This window comes from Arachis ipaensis, chromosome B08 (genome assembly GCF_000816755.2).
Source record: "Arachis ipaensis cultivar K30076 chromosome B08, Araip1.1, whole genome shotgun sequence".
Taxonomy (NCBI): domain Eukaryota; kingdom Viridiplantae; phylum Streptophyta; class Magnoliopsida; order Fabales; family Fabaceae; genus Arachis; species Arachis ipaensis.
This window is the reverse complement of record NC_029792.2, coordinates 89323774-89339077: the sequence shown is the minus strand read 5'-3', so window position 1 is coordinate 89339077 and position 15304 is coordinate 89323774.

Sequence of the window (15304 nt, the reverse complement as noted above, 5' to 3'; positions counted from 1 at the left end):
TAAACTTTACTTATTACCCAAAATATTCGAAAGATGTATATAATTATAAAATTAACTTCAATTTTTTTATTAAATTACCATTTCATTCTCAAATATAAATCTTAATTCTCCGATTATAACTTTATCAAAAAAACTGAATCTCATTTCCAAAATTCTTCAAGTTTTCAGTTTGAATTTTAAGTTCATTTTTTAAACTTTACTATTACCAATTTTTTCCTCAGTTTTTAATTTAATCTTTCAATACCAAATCTCACCAATTTCCTCAAAAATATCATATCACAACAGTCCCAAAATCATTAAAACAACCACCTCAGAGCTATTTTTTCAAAGCCAAACTAACAAATCACAAGCAACAACAATAATTCAACATAAACTCATTTAAATTCAAACAATTATCAACCAAATCAACATTCACTTATAAAATTCACATTTAATTATTATAAAATTACCAAACCCTACCTTCGTATGAAATTATAATACTCGAGGCTACGGAGAAATTTTCTGACCGAGCTGTCGAAGAAAAAAAAAATCAAAAATCGTCTATGCCTCTTAGAACTCCAGTTGGCCGAACTCAAGGAAAAATAGAGCTATTTCACCGTTAAATTTTATCAGACAAAAATGACGCCAACGTATAAAAAAGAAAGATATGAACACTTTTATCAGATTAGATTTTTTATTGGAGTTAAAAATAGTAAAAATCGAAGCCAAAAATTTGGTGGGGGTTACGGTTCTCTCTCACTCTCCCTCGGTCACTCTTCTCTCTTCCTCACGGTGCATGAAATGAAAACCCAATGAAGGTAATTGATGATGATTAATATGATATAAAGTGGCTAGGTGTCATGCTTATAATAATAATAATAATTAATTAGAAAATTTAATTTTATTACTTTCAGAAAAATATTTTTTTTAATTAAAATTATCAACAAATATAATAAATTATAAATAACACATTATTTAATTTTAAAAAAGAACTCGGGATGTTATATTCCATCCACCTTACAAAAATTTTCGCCCTCGAAAATTGTTATGTTGAAACAAATTTAAACTCTAACTAAAGAAAATAAGGTCCTCGAAGAAAAGTACAGAAAAATGTCAAAGATAATATTCAAAAGAGGGCATGTAGGTAATTAGATTTGCAAGCCAATGAAGCTATACCGGAACGATAAGGTTTGGTCGAAAAAATAATCAAATCACATTCTGGAAAAATTCAAGGCAAGGATTCCAATGAAGATAATGAAGGAAGAGGTGGCACCAAGTCACATAGCACGAGTAAAGAATATACGTCAAAACGAATCCTTAAAACGTAACTTCTAACGTCCTAAACCCCGTGATTTCGCATAATCTATTATTTTTATTTCGTCTATAATAATCCATTAGTGTTTCCGTATACACAAATCATCAGTATTAAGTTGGCCAGACCTAGTACCATGAGAAATACAACGGTCGACTAACAGCATTAATCAATAGACAGTCGTGTATCTGAAACTCAAATTTTTGTAATTAGGACAAGTCCTATTGCATGACAGACACTCAGAGTATGCAGTAAAGCATGGTCAGTCCATTCCCAAGGCTCTAACAGGAACGACTGCTCTGATACCATAATCTAACATCCTAACTTTTAGCACATCATGATCGCACCAAAAGCGAGGCGTTACTAACCTAATTCCTTTTATTATCTATTTAATATTGAGGTTTTACGCATAAAACTATCGATAGTTTTACTAAAACTTATAACTTTTTTAACAAGAACAAACAACACATATTCACATACTTAATATTAATAATACATTGTAGTATTACATACAAAATCAATTACAGAACCTACCCCTCTGAATAAAACTCTAACTGACAAGGTGAGGGAAAAAATAAATTCTAACAACTCAACTCGTAAACATATTCCTCTGTGCTTCTGCAACTTCGCAATAAGCCTTTGCACTTGTAGCTAAAAGGGGTGGAGATAGAGGGTAAGAACTGGGGAGTCCTTAGTAGGGTTGGGGTTAGAAGTTAAGTTCATTATCCAAATTTAAAACTCTTATTTTCCTATAAAAATTTCACGTAAAATGACATTTCATATATTTCACCGCTTACTAAGAAACCATTTTAACCAAATCATACTGCTGGTCCTTCCAATCACGGCCTTTGTTCCAAATCAAATCAATTCGGTCTTTGGTCCAAATTAAATCAACTCAGCCTACGGACCAATTCAACACAAATTACCATAAAAACTCAATCACAAAACAGAATCAACCATAGGCATAGAAAATGCAAGACAAACACAAATCAGAAGGCAATTACAGAACATAGAATCCAATCACAAGCACACACAATCATGAAAACAAAATTACAACAAGTATGCGCAAATAAGTATGATGCATGTCGAGTCCTATATAGGGCATGAGCTCATGTGTCGGTTTGTTTTCCGATTTCCGACACTGTTCCTGAGATAAGCGTTTCGTATTGCCATTCTTATCTCAGCCAACGTCCCCTCTATGAGTGTTACGCATCACCGTCCTCATGGGGGAACCTTCTTTATGGTCTCCAGTGAGCGTTACGCATCACCGTCCTCACTAAGCCGTCCCTATGTTATCAACATTCCCTCCATGAGTGTTACACATCGCCGTCCTCATGGGGAACTTTCCATTCGGTCTCCAGTGAGCGTTATGCATCGCCGTCCTCACTGAGCTGTCCTTATAGTGTCAAGCGAGCGTTACGTATCGCCGTCCCCACTGGATACTTAGCAATAAGGCCCAAACAGCACTCAATTTTTTTTCAATCTTTGCTCTCTACTCTACTGTGGTAGAGATCCCTTTAATTAATACCTTCTTTTCTATCTGCTCTACTGTGGCAGACGTTCATTAAAATCTTTTAGTCTTTGCTCTCTGCTCTCCTGTGGCAGAGATCTGCTCTCCTATGGCAGATATCCCTTTAGTTAATACATTCTTTTCTTTCTTTTTATTTTCTTACTTCTTTTCTTTCTCTCTTCTTTTCTTCAATCTTTTAATTCTTTATCATAACTCAACTTCACATTCTTCCCTCGCCTTTCCCTAAGTATCTTATGAAAAAGAATTGTAAAGTACTTTAATTAAGTTTGCGTTCTCTAAAACTTTTAAGATTACTCTGTTTGCTCTTTTCTAACATATAATAATATTAATAATATCTTTACTAGATAATATTCTTAATAAAATAAAAAACTGAATCTCATTTTTAAAATTCTTCAAGTTTTTAGCTTGAGTTTTAAGTTCTTTTTTTAAACTTTATTATTACCGATTTTTTTCTCAGTTTTTAATTTAATCTTTCAACTACTAAATCTCACCAATTTCCTCAAAAATATCATATCAAAACAGTCCCAAAATCATTAAAACAACCACCGTTGAGCTATTTTTTCAAAGTCAAACCAACAAATCACAAGTAACAACAATAATTCAACATAAACTCATTTAAACTTAAACAATTATCAACCAAATCAACATTCACTTATAAAATTCACATTTAATTATTATAAAATTACCAAATCCTACCTCCGTACGAAATCAAAATACTCGAGGCTACGGAGAAGCTTTCTGACCGAGCTACCGAAGAAGAAAATGTCAGAAATTATCTGTGCCTCCTAAAATTCTAGTTGGCCGAACTCAAAGAAAAGGGAAGCTATTTGACCATTAATTTCTACCAGACAAAAATAACACCAATATGTAGAAAAAAAATACGAACATTTTTATCGAATTAGATTTTTTATTAGAATTACAGATCGCAAAAAATCGAAGCGGAAAGTTCGGTGGGGTTACGGTTCTCTCTCTCACTCTCCCTCGGTCACTCTTCTCTCTTCCTCATGGTGCATGAAATGAAAACCCAATGAAGGTAATTGATGATGATCAATATGATATAAAGTGGCCTAGATGTCATGCTTATAATGATAAGTAATTAGGTGTCAAGCTTCCTTTTTTTATTCTTTCTTCATTCTTTAAAGGCTTCGGCCACTTTTTTTTTTTCTTTTTTTTTTTCATTTGTTTCAAAATAATAATAATAATAATAATAATAATAGTAATAATAGTTAAAATTAAACTTCAATAATCATAAAATTCTATTTAATTATTTTTGTTGAAAATAATTTTTTTAAATAACTAATTATTTAATTTTTAAAAATTCGGGATGTTGTAGTCTGACTCTTCCTCTCCTCTCTCAGACTCTCACCAGACTTAATCGCAAACTCCCACTATCTCATTACTATCAAACTCGCCTCACTTCTAATCGGCTCCACCACCATCACCGGCATTCACTACTGTCATCAACACTCGTTCATCATCGTGTCTCTTCCATCGTCGGCTCTTCTGTCGTCTCCTATGTTCTCCGTTTGCTCCAGCTGCACGCTCATCGTCTCCTCCATCGACGCAATGGACGGTATTCTTGTTCTCCATAGGCGCGGTGTGTAACAACCCAACTTCCAGTACGTCATGATCGTACCAAAAGTAAGGCGTTACTGACCTGTTTTCCTATTAACTATTTAATATGGAGCCTTTAGTTCGATATCGCGATTCAGTTTTAAGAAAAATGCTAGAAAATTTTGTTTTTATTAATTAAAATCATATAGCAAACATCACCAAGTAATAATAATCACATAATTACTAATAATAATATCTGTCATACAAAAGATTTTAAATAAAACTTAGATACAAATCCTATCCCTCTGTATAAAATAAAAACTAAAATGACAAGGGCGAGGGAATTCTATGAAAATAACCTAACTCAAAAACTTATCTCATAAATAAATTTTATAATCGCCCGCAGCTTCAAACTGAGTCTTCGAACCTGTGTCACTGAAAGGGTGGAAGATTTTAGGGTGAGAACAAACCACACGTTCTCAGTAGGGAATAGGAATGCCGTAAAAATAATGAATTTAAGGCAAATAATTAACTTACTTAGTAAAACTATTTTGTTAAACCTTTGAAAATACTTTTATTTCTACTCATAACAGTTTACGCACTGAGCAAGCGAGACTATACCACCATCCTTGCCAGGCCTCATCATATTCTCAATAACATCCACAGTCAATCAGACTCAAAATCTTATTTCAAAAATCATTCTTGGCCCTCTTTCAAATTACAAACGTATTCAGTTCACATCTTGCCAAGAACCACTTTTCTTAAGTAAATTTTCTTTTCAAAAATTTCAAACAACTTCATAACCAAGCCAGATTCAAAATCTCTTCTGAAAGACTTAAAATCACTCATTTTCAAATCATTCGCTCCATCACTTTGAAATCAAGAGTTATTAATCAACAACCTTGGCAAGGACTCAAGACTTTAGGGAAGAATAACCTGCCTCATTTCTTAAACTCTTCAGAAGTTCTCGGAATCATAGTTGCTTAAGTTGAGATAAATTAAAGTAAAGATTTAAAATCAAAACCAAAGCATGTAAGCCAAGATTCTGAACCAGTTTCAAAACCAAAATTATTTAAGTCCAAAGAAAAACCCAATTTCTTTTCATTCTTAAATCAGAAACTCTCCCAAAGGCTCAGAATTGTTTAGTCGAACTTAAAGTCGAACTTAAAGAATACTTTAAGAGCAACACGAAATTAATTAATCAAGTTCAATTTCTTTCAAATTCCGCTAAACTCACCCTAAGGTACTTCTTTAACCAAACTTCAAAACATAGGCCCCTTCATATTTAAATCAATCGGGAAACATAAACTTTTATGAAACAGTTTAAACTCAAAACACCAATTTCTTAATAAATCAAGAACCAATTCGTAGAACCTCTCAAGTCCAAATCTTTTTCTAAATCACATTTTAAAACAGAATCTAGATTTTTATGAAAATTCGGCAGCATCTCCCCTAAAACTTGGACATTGCCACCCTTTCGGGTTCCCTCTTTCTCAACATCTCATCAAACTTTTCTCAACAATTATCACAGCAAATCAATCAGAAATTTAACAATCCGCAATAGTTAATAATTCAGCCATAATCCGCAACTTCCACATACTCCATCTATCCAACTTCAATTTGATCAATTCATAAATTATTTTAACCAAAGGACTAACAATTTTGCACTTTCCAAACATCCAAAACATATTATCACCTAACTTAACCAAAACCTTAGCAATATTGACACCAAAATACATAGAATATGTATTATTTACATATTTCCAGTTCTCTTATAATATGTTCACCCAAAAATTCTGCTCCATATAGTTTCCAATTATCACAAGTTATCCTTATACTTTTTAGAGTTACTGATTTTATCTCTAAATTCAGATTTCATAAAAAAGACAATTTAATAATCAAGCTTCAATCTTTTAACAGTTCTCAAACTTAATTCTAATTAATCATGAACCAACATTAACAACTACCAAAACCAATTCTAACCAGTCACAAGTCAGTTTCACAGCCAATCCGATACATTAGATAACTAAAAACAACAAGAAGCACTTACTCTTAATAACCAGAATACAGCCACACAACTCAACTAATTCAATATAACCACATAGAATCAGAACCTTTCAATAATTTCATCAAAATCTGAAAAACCAATATCAATTATAGCTTCAAACATTCACAACAAAGCCCAAAGACATTCACAGCCTCAAACCAAAGTAAATCTCATCAGTTAATTACTCGCGATAACAAAGCCAGTCAATATCACAACCATAACCCAAATTCAATTCACATCCGCATCCAACTTCAAACATAACTCAGAATAATCACCACAACTAACTTCTCTCAATTACATTTCATTCAATAATTAACTCATCATGTTTCAATTTAATAAGTAAAATTAAATGAATCACCATTTGCAGCTACATTTCAACCAATTCCAACCTGTCACAAATCCATTTTACAGCCATTCCAATATATTAAAATTCCAATTCAATATCAAACAATTCAAAATAACTCATTCAAGATCAGAATCTCAGCCAACTCATCACAAAAATTAGTAATTCAAAATACAATTCACAACCAGATTTCAACCAATTCAGCAATTATCCATACGACAACTTTTCAATAATTAGCTCGGCATACTTCAATTTAATAAGTTATACTAAATTAATCATTAATCACATCAGCATCTAAATTCAACCACAGCTCAAAATAATCACAACAATTAACTAACTTCAAATCCATTTCAAGTCATTCATGTCAACTAAGAGATTCTTAACCATTGTTAACCATTTGCACTTATCCAAATAACTTTGTAGGCATTCTAAATTAAAAATGTTAAATCCCCTACCTCACTGTCGCAACTTGTGGGAATCAATAAACAGAGCAGCTCCATCAACGGCGTCTTGTACCGCAGTGACCCAGGCAGCGGCATTAACTGAACAGCAGCTTCGATGGTGGTTCCAGCAGCCACAAAACGGTTCCCAGCGACAACAATAACTACTTGCAGCAGCAGTTTCTTCTGTCAATAGCTCCTTCCCTGGCAAGCTTCAATGGTGACAGTGGCAGCATCCTCCTCCAAACTTGATGGTGGCAGAACAGAGCAAGAACAGCAACAACGATCTTGAACCCAACAAACAGTAGCGATAGTGGCGTTTTCCCAGATCCTAGATTCCAAAAACTAGAAGCAGAGGCAGAACTGGCGAGCCCTCCTCCTCCAGCGATGGCTTAGTGAGACGCGGCAGCAGCAGCAGAGTGCAACAACGGCGGCAGAAATGTGACACAACTCTTCTCATTGCGTTCTCTTCTCTTCGAAGACCATGCTCACAGCGGCGACATTGACAGTTCCCTCGACGGCGACCAGACGCGACGGTACTAGAAACCGCAAGGCAGTTCGACGGTGATGGAGGCGCGACGAAGGCACAGCGGCGTTACCTTTCACGCACGAGCTCTCTCCTCTTCGTGGTGGTTCTCAGGCGACAGAACGAGCTTCACGGAAGGCAGAACGGCGACTGGGCAGTGACGAATGGCGTGGCCTCGACGACGACGCTCCTCACTGCTCCACAAACGGCGACAAGGACGGCGGCAGTGGCGACAAGGGGTGTTATCGGTTCGGTTTTGGACCAAAAACCAACCGAACCGATATGTTCGGTTTTTACATAATACCAACCAATCGGTTTGCTGTCTGCGCAACAACCGAACCAAACCGAACCGAACCAAAAGCGGTTTGGTTCGGTCGGTTTTTCGATTTTTAAATCCTAACTTATAGAAAATTAATCTTAGTAAAATGATATTCAAAACAATTAATAAACTGAAATAATATTACATTACATTCAAATTCAACACAATTTCAACTCATTTCAATAACTAAACATAAAACAAACACATTTGTTAAGTCTAAAATTTCCATTTCAATGTATTACTAAACCACTTCTGCGGTTTGGTTCGGTTCGGTTCGGTTTATGCTGAGCCAACCGAAACCGAACCGAACCGATCGGTTTACTTCGAAAAAAACCAAAAAAACCAATTTTTTTCGGTTTTTATTCTGTTGTTGTAAATTTCGGTTCGATTTTGCGGTAAATTTCGGTTTGGTTCGGTAATTTACACCCCTAGTGGGGACGACATCTCCCTCATCTCCGTCTCGTGCTTCCCTCAACAACGCGTGGATGACGGCGGCGAGCCCTAGCCATAGCGCCGTCCCTTCCTCTCTGATTCCCTTTTCTCTTCTCTGATTCCCATCTTTCCCTGTTTCCATTCCCCCCCCCCTTTTTCTTGCTGTGAGGTTTCCGTGGGTGAGGGATGGGGTCTCCAGGGTTAGGGTTTCCAATTTGGAAAATTAGGGTTTCTGATTCAATTTGGGAATTTAGGTTAATGAATTAGGGATTTTATAAAAGAATATGGATAGATATGAATAGATATTTTGATAAAATTGAAGAGTAGAGTAATTTTAAAATCAAACATACTCTATTAAGAATATTTAGGATCATTATTTATCATCATATTGCTAAGTTCAATCAATTATTTCTAATTTACATTATAAAATGAACAAGTTAATTATATTTTGTAAAGTACAATTTAAATTCAAATATCAATGTTCTAGATTAAATAATACAAATCTTTATCATTTTTCTATCTCTGAAACTTTAATTTCAATTTATAAAATAATTAATTATAATAAAAATTGTACATAAATATTAATTGACTTAAACTTAAAATATTTTTAAATATCAATCTAATCATAATCATTTAAATTATACAAATCTTCTTATTTTTCAATTATCAAAATTATAATTTCAATTATACCAAATATCTAATAAAGATTATATAAAAATTCTAATTAATTTAAACTTCAATTATCATGAAACTACATTTAATTACCTTTAGTAAAATAATTTTTCTTAAAATAAAATTATCAACAAATAAGATAAATCACAAACAACTAATTATTTAATTTTCAAAAACTAGGGTTGTTACACGGTGGTCGCCTCCTTCATCAGCAGCTTAGCGTGTTTGTCGTCTCCTCCAGCGGCACGATCAGTACAAGAAATTGTCGGAATAGTGACCGATTTAGTGACCGATTCTGATGGTCGCTAAAACCTTGGTCGCTAATATAAAAATAGCAACCAACTTCGGTCGCTAACCGTTAGCGACTGATTTTCAACTAATGCTACCAAACTAGCACTAAATGATATTGGTCACTAAATCGGTCGCTAAATGGTGTCCATTTTTGTCGTTAAATTGGTCACTGAAAAAATCGGTCGCTAAATAGCAACCAACTTTTCGGTCGCTAAATCGATCACTGTTACTGATTTCCTAATTATAGATTTTTACTAATTTTTCCATTTACCACTATTAAAACTTGATTTCTATAAATAATTATATTTCAACAAAATATAAAAAGAATCAAATATAGATCAATTTTTCAAATAAATACAAAAAATATTCACAATATCTATTTCGAAATATAGAAATTAAAAGAGACAAAATTCATAAATACATTAAATTTATGATCCACAATCCAAATGTACATTGATGACTTTATAGACAATGACTCCAAATGTATGTAAAAAACAAGAAAAAAAATTCCATTTACATAAAGTGACCTTCTCCCTTGCAAATCATCCTGACTCTTTATCTGGCTCCTCTTCCATGCCTCTTTATCTGGCTCCTAAAGTGCAACCTTCTCCCTTGCTTCCACAACCAAATCATCCTGTTACTTTACAAAAAAAGGCAAAAGAATGTCTTTAAAGTATCATCCAGTTAAGTAAAATGAATAATGCTTGAAGATACCATGAAAAATAATAAATTTTATTACTAAGTAGCAACTAACAAAGATTCAAAAAATACTTATTTCTATATCAGAATTTAAACATGGAGATGCATGCGCCTTTATCTAAAAAAATACTGACCTCTAACTAAATATGTCATCAAGAGCGTTTATGTTTCAGGTTATTAAAGGGATTAAGAAAAGGAGTTTCTTCCAAAAGTATATGACAATAGAACAATGTCTTCATTAACCTATTTGCATTGCAAACTGGTGCACAAAACTAGCTCTGCGCGTTTCGCACAGATAGACCGGCAAGTATACCGGGTCGTCCAAGTAATACCTCAGGTTAGTGAGGGTCGATCCCACGAAATTGTTGGTATGAGTAAGCAGTGGTTATCTTGCAGATCTTAGTTAGGCGGATAGAAATTATAGTTTGTCACGAAAAACGCATAAAACAGAATAAATAAATAAAATGTTACTAGATAGGTGAAAAATCAATGGTATGAGAACAGTTGAGGTTTCAGAGATACTTTGTCTTTCCGGATTAACTTTTCTTACAGTCTACTTCAATACCCTTCTAATTCATTCAATGACAGCCATAAGTAATTAACTCATGTCCTCTCATCAAGTTAACCTCCTCCACTGCAGTAATCCACCATGTTGTAAGTGACTCATGCCCTCTCATTAAGCCACCTCTAGGTTTCTCACTGCAGCAGAAGATGAAGCTCTAAGCAATCCACTCTCCTTCATGACCCTACTCAAGGTGCCACAGACAAGGCAAATCTTCCAGATCAGGAAACGCTACTTCTCAGACTTTAGCCTTAGCGCCACAGAGACCTCACTTACCCACGGTCAACGAAATTTCATGTCACGTATCCAAAGTTGCCTAGGTACTCTATTTGAATCCGCAATACAATCTCTAGCTTTGGTTCAACACTATCCGGGTCAGGACTTGCGTGAAACCAATGTAGAACAAGGGTGATTGTCACAGGTCACCCTCAATTCATAAGATGAAGAACGAGGTTGCATAAGAGAATAGAATTGTCACGGGTCACCCTCAATTCATAAGATGAAGAACGAGGTTGCATAAGAGAATAGAATCAGACATATTGAATGAAAACATTAATATTATTGTTCCATGAAATTCAGCAGAGCTCCTAACCTTAACCTTAGGAGGTTAGTGACTCATACTGTACAGAAAAGTAGTAATGTTCGAATGGGGGAGGAAGAAGATGATCCTAAGTTAGGGTGATCTCCTCCTATATATACTAATCTGCTAACTAAGAATTACAGAAATAAGATAAACTAAGTTGATAGTGCGAAAATCCACTTCTGGGGACCACTTGGTGAGTGTTTGGGCCGAGCTTGAGTGAAATCCACGAGCTAGTATGTAACACCCTAATTAGCCTAAGCCTTACCTCGCGTCGTAAAGCAAAGGTTAATCAGAGGTTACGACAGTTCTAAGCTCATACGTATAATATATAGAATAATAATATAATATATAGAAGCCCGATGAAAGATATAGCTCAAATTTTGGATTTGAAAAGCGCAAAACATACTAACGAAGCTACTAGCTTAAGGCACAAGAAATAGATAAGATATATCAAAAGATAAGTATATAATATCATAGGAAACTAGCCACGACTCGCGGAGTTTAAGCCGGCTAGCCATATACAAGTATATAGAACCATATAGAAACCTGACGTTTAAAAACAGCTTATACAAGTTTTTCTCTCATAATACAAGCCTCTAGGCTAAACAAAATACAAAAGAGAGATGTATAAACAGATAAACCAAAAAGACTCCAAAATAATCCAGGATCCTCCGCTTTTGTCACCATCCCAAGCAACTCACCGAGGTGGGTTGTGACCTGCATCTGAAAAACACAACAAGGATATGGTATGAGAATCGGAGGTTCTCAGTATGGTAACAGTGCCCAGTGATGTATGATATAAGGCCCCGGGAAGCCAAAGGCAATCCTAAGCTTCATATCCATCACCAAATTCAAACTTAAAGCATCCTAAAAAAAATAAGCATAATATACCAACATTAACTTAAATAAACCAGGTAATCTATCTTAGGGGATTTCTATTCTAACCAAACACCGCTGTCCCACAGCCCTTACCAACTGATCCTCCATGCGATCCATCGCCCCCGCCTTCTAAACTTCCTCAATCCCAGTAGAAAACACAGGTAATATACAATGCAAGTAAAATACAAGTAGAAGCATATAAGGAAAATAATTCAGATAGCAAGTAAACATGTTATTCCATTAGGCAAGCCATTACAAGTAAACAAAGCATACAAACAGATAGAAAATGCATATGATGAATGCCTGCCCTACTGGCTGTGATATCACATTGTCGGTTCAACTGCCAACCCGACACATCTCCATGGAGACGTCGCCCTTTAGATTTCTCATATGGGACCCCTCAAGATATAGTGCCCGAATCACTGTCCAGGTACCGGCGCCTGCTCGCCCTATAAATCCGAAGGGATGTGAGCGGGATACTCTTGCCTCAGACCTCACATCTCAACGTAAGCGGGATTAACCACCGTCCTTACGCCACCGTCGCTACCTCGATAGGCGGGATTAACCACCATCCCTGTCGGGCGCATAGCGTCTCATAATCTCAGTAAAAACAATATTTCAGTGGTTTTCAGAAAACATTTTCAGTATACAGAGATCCATCGTCTCAATCTGAGTCCTCGACTCATCTCAACCACTGTCTATTCATAACTCAGTTTCTAATGTCAAAAGTTCATCATTCCTTATCTCATATATCACTTATCCTCCACCCAACGTCAAATCATTCTCAGCACGCCAGAAACCTAGGCCTCCATTTTCTAATTTATCATAAAACCATGTTCTAGAACCCTTAAGTTATGTCCCATGTTCTAATACTCAAAAGTTAGCCCAAAACTCTTAAAATGGTATTTTAGAAGCTTACAACCTTATTGGAAATGTAGAATAGTTGAAAAATAAGAAAAATTTAAGAAACATGACGTGTGCGGCCGCACAGGTGTGTGCGTGCGCATGCCCAGGAGATTTTAAGATGGGTGCGTACGCACATGGGTGTGTGTATGCACAGGTGACAAAATTTTTAGAATCTGTTCACTCGCACAGCCTGTGCCAGCGCCCCCAACAGACTGACCTTCCCTATGTGTGCGTCCGCACAGGTTGAAGTTTTTCCTTAGATATGTGTGCGCACAAGCTGTGCTAGCGCTGCAAACAGAACACACTTCCCTACCTGTGCGTGCGCACAGGTGTGTGCATCCGCACAGGTCAAAATTCTCTTAGGGTGTGCATCCGCACAAGGGTGTGCGCCCGCACATATCAGAAATCATGAAATTCTGCGAAATTGCAGAATTTCAAATTTTTAACACCAACTTTGCCGGATCATAACTTCCTCTACAAAATTCTAATTTTCACAAACTTTATATCGATTTAAAGGGTTTTCAAAGATCTTTAATTATAAACAAATTTCAATCAATTTCGAAAACCGAGGCAAAAGTTATGATCGGACAAAGTTCACCAAAAATCCAACTTTACCAAACTTTACAATTACCACCATATCTTACCATACCCATACCAAATCATACCAAACCATCCAAAACTCCATTTTTCATCAAAATGTACCTGTTGTATCATAATACACCAACCTTACCACATTCTCCTTCTCATTTCATTACTCTCAATTCCAACATCAACTACATAACACTTATGATTAAAATCACCATCAAACCCACCATTTCATAAATCACAACACTACAATTATCATAAGGAACCAACTTCCAATCCATACAATCATTCAACATCATCTCATCATCATAATTCATCACAAATCAACCCAGCATTCATCAATTCATCAACATTTAACACACCAACCTTCATTTTAGTTCAACCTATCTTATTGGTCACTAGCCTATGTGTTCATGAATATTATATACTACATAGAGGAAATCGAAACCATACCTTGGCCGATTCCCTTTATGCACCCAAATTCCAACTTAGCACAAAGAAGCTTCCAACCACAATCCAAGCTTTCAATTCCACTCCAATAAGCACAATTAAGTTCCAAGAGGTCCCAAAGCCACAATAATCAAACTATATACATATAAATCACCTCAAATCAACCTAGGGTTCTAATTAAACATAAATTCCAAGGGTTTAGTGGCTCTTACCTTCTCCAACAGATTTACTAGCAAGAATCCAAGGCTAAGTAAGGATTAGAGCAAACCTAAACATCCCAAAATCACAAAACTCATTTAATCAAAAACCCTATAAATCCAAAATTTTGAGGAGAGAAACTGAGAGGGATTCAAACTTTTCTTACCAGTTTCTTATATGGGTTTTGTAGAGTTCTTCACAAGGAACGCGTAGCCACAAATGGTGTGGCGATCGAGGAGCTCTCTAGCTCAAGATATGAGCTTTGGAAGATTGAGATGAATAGTACTCAATCTCTTCTCCTCTCATCCTTTCAATTTTTGATGGTGTGTGCTTGTTAGTGTGTTGTGATGCTGGTTGGTTCATTAATTGAGCCTTTTATATGTTGGGCTTGGGCCCAACTTGAGCTCGATTCAACCCGTTAGCGTTTTTAGCCCGTTTGGCCCAACTTCGGGCCAAACCTTTAAAATTAACGCCCGATTTTCCATTCCTAACATTTTTCTAAGGTTTTCGCTGGTTTTTACTTTTTCACGTGCGGTACTGGGCAGACTTGAACCGGTTCAACCAGTTCAACTGTCGGTTCGTGATTTTTTACGGTTTTTTGCAGAAAGCACATTTTCTGACTCAGAAAGACCTTCTGAGTCCGAAAATCACCTTTAAATCCTCAAATTCTCACTCTAACTTTTCGAAGCCTAATTTGGGCAATATTAATTACTTAATTAACTGGTTGATTAGTTTCGGTTCTTACATTCTCTCCACCAAATAAGAAATTTTGCCCTCAAAATTTGAATTACCTAAGAAAAGCTCGGGGTAATCCTTTCGCATTTCAGACTCCAATTCCCAAGTGTGCTCTTCAACTTCTGCTCGCTCCCAAGCAACCTTAACCAACGAGACTTCCTTTCCTCGTAGCTTCTTCACACTAGTGTCATCGATTCTCACTGGCGTTACTTGGAAAGTTAAGTTCTCCTTCAACTCAACCGACTCAGGCTCAATACATGA